The sequence below is a fragment of the Capricornis sumatraensis genome, chromosome 2, assembly GCF_032405125.1.
Source record: "Capricornis sumatraensis isolate serow.1 chromosome 2, serow.2, whole genome shotgun sequence".
Lineage (NCBI taxonomy): Eukaryota > Metazoa > Chordata > Mammalia > Artiodactyla > Bovidae > Capricornis > Capricornis sumatraensis.
Genome location: NC_091070.1, coordinates 84,714,474 through 84,720,473, shown reverse-complemented (window position 1 = coordinate 84,720,473; position 6,000 = coordinate 84,714,474). Strand labels below are relative to the sequence as shown.

General features: G+C 43.2%; 1 protein-coding gene across 1 annotated transcript in view; it reads left to right on the top strand.

Moving 5' to 3' along the window:
* Positions 1 to 264: 264 nt before the first annotated feature.
* Positions 265 to 6,000, top strand: part of GLCE (glucuronic acid epimerase) — a 119,222-nt gene continuing 113,486 nt past the window's right edge. The window contains exon 1 of the mRNA XM_068964153.1: positions 265 to 380. The gene's annotated coding sequence lies outside the window, so the exon portion shown is untranslated. The remainder of the gene's footprint in view (positions 381 to 6,000) is intronic.

Genomic DNA, 6,000 nt, shown 5'->3' with positions numbered 1-6,000 from the left:
AGTTTATTGATACGCGGTGGGGGAGAGAAGAAGCGGTGGGAGAATCACCTTTCCTATTTTGTGATTGGTAGTACTAGGCTCCAAGTCCCGCCTCCCACGCTGCCGCCAACAGGCTCTCAGAGTTGTCACTCGATTCACTGCGGCCGCCCCTCGCCGTGGCTCCGCCCCTCTCCGTGGCTGGGATCTCGCGGGAAGAGCGGCGGGTACGGCTGTGGCTCTGTCTCCAGGCTGCGCGGGGAGCGGGAGGGATCTCCTCACACAAGCGCTTCCTCGTGGAGGGTTTGGAGCTGCGGCAGACGCAGGCCTGGGCCGCCCCTTCTCTGCCGCCTCCTTCTCTTCCTCAGGGTTCCCCGGTCCGCTTGCCCTACGACGCTGCCCAGGTGAGGAAGCCCGGAGCGCGTCTCCGCTGAGGAGCGGTCGGGGAGCCGGGACATGGAGCAGTCGGGGCAGGCGGGCTCCTGACGGGGGCGGCTCCGCGGGCAGCGCGGCGCTGCTTGGTGTGCGCGAGGCTTGGCGGGGTTCGGAGTGAGGAGGGCGAGGACGCGGTGGGGTGGGATCCGGGTGCGGACGCCCAAGGGCTGTGTAGCGGGTGCCAGGGCTTCTCCGGGCGAGGAGGCGGTTTACTGGGGGTCTTGGGTCTCTTCCGGCTTGGGGTTCGGATGGGTGGCAGCGCTTCGGGTCCCGAGTCTTTGGGGTTGAAGATTTACCGGGATCCTTCGGTTCCTTGAAGTGGTATAGCGGGGTTCCGGGACAAGGGGTCGTTTTATCACGGTCTCACGCTCTTTTAGGGGCAGAGGATTCAGTTTTAGCAAGGTCCTAGGTCTCTGAAGGGGCAGATGTACGGGGTCTTGGGGGTACTTTGAGCAGGAGTGGGCTTCTTTTTTCACATTCCTGGGATAAAGAAGCAGTGTATTGGGGTTCTGTCTGTTTATCGGGGTCTTCGGGCGGGAGGGCGATGTATCTGCGTCCTGCAGGGGCCGGGACCGCCTTGGTGGGCTGCTGGGGGCGGAAGGGTTTACGACGGAGACCAGTGTCTTTATTGGGGTTTCTAGTTTGCCCAGAGGGGAGCGGTAACTTGGCATGGTCCCCAGGTTTTTCGGGGGCGACAGGGCGAGTGAGCGGGTCCCCGGGAAATCTCGAAGGGAGGGCGCGGCTCTGCAGGCGCTGGATCGGCTCGTGGCGGGAAGGGAACTCTGGTGACATCTCGAGTTCGCAGTCTGTGGCTGGTCAGCATCCTGGAACAGATCTCTTTCTAAATGAGATTTACTCAATGCTTAGTTGAAGGATTGATCCGTGTTGTTGCCTAGTTGGAGAATAGTGCGACTGTTCTGCAGTTTTCTTCTCTCTGCCCCAGGATCCCTGTGGGGGCGTGCTGATTTCTCTCCTCTGGGAACCAGAGTGGCAGACAGCACCTTAAGTGGGCATGTAGACATGTAGGTTCTTAAGGAGGCGAATGTCCTCCGGGTGAGCGTGGAAGCCACTGAGGATAGGGAAGGCTGTGCGGTTTTCCTTTCCTATGTTAGGGTCTACTTTGCTGATCCTGCATTATTAGGTCTGTCCTGAAGTCCTGCCTGAGTGTTAGGCAGTCAAGTATGCTGGAAAGTGTGTTCTGGCTTCTCTCTGTCGATGGAAAAGCATTTGTGTAGAGGAATCAGTTCAAGTTCAGCCTCCAAGTAACGCATTGGAATTCGAAGTTCCAAAGCTAGAGCTCTGCAGATCCGTGGTTTGAGACCTGTAAGGATGACTAACGGAACTCTTTTAAAGAATCCTGCTTAACAGTTTTATTGTATACAGTTAGTCTTGACTCATATGCAGAGTCCTTGGTAACTAGCCCAAACTTAGATGGAATTCAAATAAAATGACCTGTATACATGCATATGCTCTTTTTTTTTTTTCTTTAAATGTTTAAGTCAGAAAGTCTGTGCTTTTGCTTGACAGTTCGCCTGGTTAGATAGCTCCTTTATCATAGAGGCCTATAAATCAAGTCTGATGTGGCTTGATTTGATGGAACCTGTACTTATAGTAATTCTGTAATTTGGGATAAACAGACAAATTTGAGTATATGGCAAGGCAGAAAATTTTGCCTGCTTTAATCTTTTTTTTTTTTGAGTGACAGTTTTGTTTTAATATTTCTTTTGACCTTAGAACCAGAAACATTAGTGATAATATGTTTAATTCTTGACTTTTATAATCATTTTAAAAAACAAGGGAGCTTCCCTGGTGGTCCAGTGGTTAAGAATCCACCTGCCAATGCAAGGGACATAGGTTCCATCCCGGAAGACCTGCAGCTCAGCCCATGCGCCACGACTGCTGAGTCCACTCTCCTAGAGCCTGTGCTGCGCAACGAGAAGCCCATGCGGTGGGAAGCCCTCGCGCCACAGTGAAGACTAGCCCCTGCGCGCCGTGACTAGAGAAAGCACTGGTACAGCAGTGAAGACCCAGTGCAGCCATAAATAAATAAATTTTAAAATTAAAGAAAAAAACAGGGAATTCTATATAGCAATATATAACTCTGAAAAGTTTAAGTGTTTGGGGGTTTTGTTTTAGTTTGGCTTTTGTTTTGGTTGTAAATTAAACCAAAATGCCTGTTTGACTTTTATAACTATCAAAACTGATCAGTTGAGCAGATGTTTGATTGGAATCACAGCCAAAAAAACCCTAAGCAGACCTTTGTTTCCCCATTATTTTTGAAAGCCAATGATAAGTGGATACCAGTAACTTTTTAAAAAAGCCACTTTCATAATGTCTAAGTAAACATGATGATCAATCAACAAGTATTTGATTATCTGCTAGGTGTCACAGCATGGTGTGTACCTCCATGTACAGTGATTACAGCTCTCATAAACCTGTATCAAGAGAAAGAGACAACAAATACATAAAATAATTGAGATGCTGATAAGAGAGAAATAAACAGGATAGTTTTGGGGTTCAGCTCACTTAAAAAACATTAACCCCTGATAATATAACTGGTATTAGCATCCTCTGTTATATAAGCATATAACCTGTAAGGATAAACAGCAAACTTAAAAGTGTTTGGGGAATTCTTTAGGAGAGAGTTGTAATGACATGGAAAGGAGTTATTAATTATATGTGCTGTGCTGTACTTAGTCACTCAGTCTTGTCCGACTCTTTGGAACACCATGGACCATAGTCCACCAGGCTCCTCTGTCCATGGGGATTCTCCAGGCAAGCATACTGGAGTGGGTTGCCATGCTTTCCTCCAGGGAATCTTCCCAACCCAGGTATCAAACCCAAGTCTCCTAAATTGCAGGTGGATTCTTTACTGGAATTATATGCTTTTATACTATTTGAATTTATTTCAATGAACAGACATTACTTAGGTGTTAATTAGAAAAGTCTGGAAATAAAAACATTTTGGTCACTGTGCAAATCTGTGAAATGTCGCGCAGGCTTTTTGCCAGTGTTGCCACTTCTGTGTGTACTAGTGAAGGAAAAATGTATTTCAGTTATCTAAAATTATAGGAATGGGATGGGGAGGGGAACACAACAGAATAAGAAAAAAGACTAAAGCCCAAATAAAATGTGAAAATGTGTTAAAGATGTTGGATCTTTAATTGTATGAAGATAAATTAATCTTTGGCCTTTATTTTAAATTTCTTTTCTTTCTAAAAAGACTTCTTAAAAGTCTTTTTTAAGACTCTTGAGAAGAATAAGTTGTATTTTTGTGGTGCCTCCTCCTGCTGTGGTGGGGCAGCAGGTCTTTTATTGTGGCACAGATTTCAGGATCGGATTTGGTCAAACATATGGACATCTAATAGATATGTTTTCTTGTGAGGGATATGAAGCATAAAAATAGTTTTATAATTCATTATTACACTGATAAAAAATGATGATACCAGAATGTCTTTTGAATTATCATTCAAAATTCTTAAGTCATAGATGAGACATACTAAGCCAGTTTCTAGAAAGGAAATCATAAGACATGAAATTCTGATCTCAAACTGTGCTACTAACCATATGATCTTGAATAATTCCTTAGTCTTTCAGGGCCTTAGTTTCCATACATATAAAATGAAAGAAAGAGCAGTCCCTGTCAGTAATCAATATAAACTCTAATGCCAGGGTTTATATTCCATGGTTTTTATATTGCAGATCTACAATATTATATGTACAAAAACCGATAGATGCTATAAGAGTTGCTAGTTCTTAGGGTACAACTAGTTCCATGTAATTTTTATTTATCATACCTAATTTTAGGCCTCTCCTTTTTTAAGATATATAGGAACTATTTAATTCAAGAATATACATTCATGAAGGTAAATGACTTTCTTTTGATAATTTAGCTTTATCTGTTAAAGCTAAATTTTATCTATTATTTTTCTTTCTGATTCCTGGTTTTGTAATGGAGTATCTAAATGATAATGTAATGTTCTTATTTAATTCTGTGTATAGATGAGGTCTCTAGTGGTTGAACCCCTTTACACTACTGCCAAGGTAATTTTTCTAAAATGCAAATATGTTCAGTGCTTTTTTCTTAAAACATACTTCTCTCTTAACTACAGTGTTTAGTTCTATGGTTACAAAGCCCTTCATCATCTGGCTCGTCTCCTGTATTTCTACCATCATACATCTCAAGCTCCAGCTGTACTAATACCGTCATTTTACTGAAGGAGCCATACCGTTTGCTAACTCAGAACCTTCTTATATATTCTCCCTCCTACTCAGAATGCCTTTCCTTCTCCTATCTTGCTGACAGTCTACCGATTTTTCAAGATATAACTTAAGTGCTATCTGCTTTTTGAGTCTTCTGTGTGCTCTGGTCCTCCCTCTTCCAGCCCCACTGAGTTATTTACTACGTTGTGTTCATTCTTTCCCTTTGTTTATTAGTTTGCTGTAGTTATGGATGTGTCTCTCTTCCAGGACTCAAAAGCAGATGTATATTTGTCTTATTGGGGCTTCCCAGGTAGCACAGTGGTAAAGAATCCACCTGCCAATACAGAAGACAAAAGAAACGTGGGTTCAATCCCTGGGTCAGAAAGATCCCCTAGAGTAGGAAATGGCAAACTGTTCCAGTATTCTTGCCTGGAAAATTCTATGGACAGAGGAGCCTGGTGGGCTACAGTTCATGGGGTCACAAAGAGTTGGACACGATTGAGCACGCATGCACGCACAAACGCACGCACGCTCATTACTTATTGAATATCTATTGCTTATTTTACACAGTTGGTTCCCATTACAGATTTGAACTCTCAGTGCCAAGCTTAGTATCTTCCAAATGTATGAATTAATTGCATATCTCAGTCTTGCCCTATTTTTCTAAAACATTGGGCTTTCTAAATTATCTTGTTCTCTTGCCCCTATGACTGCAAACTGATATTAGGTCTATAGTACTTATCCTCATATTTAAGAAGAGAGATTACCAGCACTGTAGGAGTTAGGTGTTAACTGTTAAACTTGCAGAAAAGTCACACAGAATTTTGAGGCAAACACTAATCACAGTATCTAAAATTGCTAGGAGAGTTGTGAACTGGTTTCAGTATTTCAGATCTTGTACATCAGTGATTTGGTGGATATTTTACCATTTCTGCTTTCTGTACAGGAAATGATTTTGCTGATGTATATGGGTTTTTATATTGGTTTAATAGTTTCTTTATATACACTGGGCTTCCTGGATAGCTCAAATGGTAAACAATCTGCCTGCAATGCTGGAGACCAGGATTCAATCCCTTGAAGGAGGGGATGGCAACCCACTCCAGTATTCTTGCCTGGAGAATCCCATGGACATAGGAGTCTGGCAGGCTGCAGTCCATGGTGTTGCACAGTCAGACATGACTGAGTGATTAACACTTTCACACTTTCACTTTACTTACATTACCTTTCATTCTCAAAACAAATCCTAAAAATTTAGTTAATTTTCTCGAGAAGTTAAGAAGCAGACTATAGCCAGGTCTGTCTAAATCCAGATTCTGTGCTTTTTAGAAATACTACATTGATTCATGTTGATACTTGGCAGAAAACAACAAAACTTTGTAAAGCAAT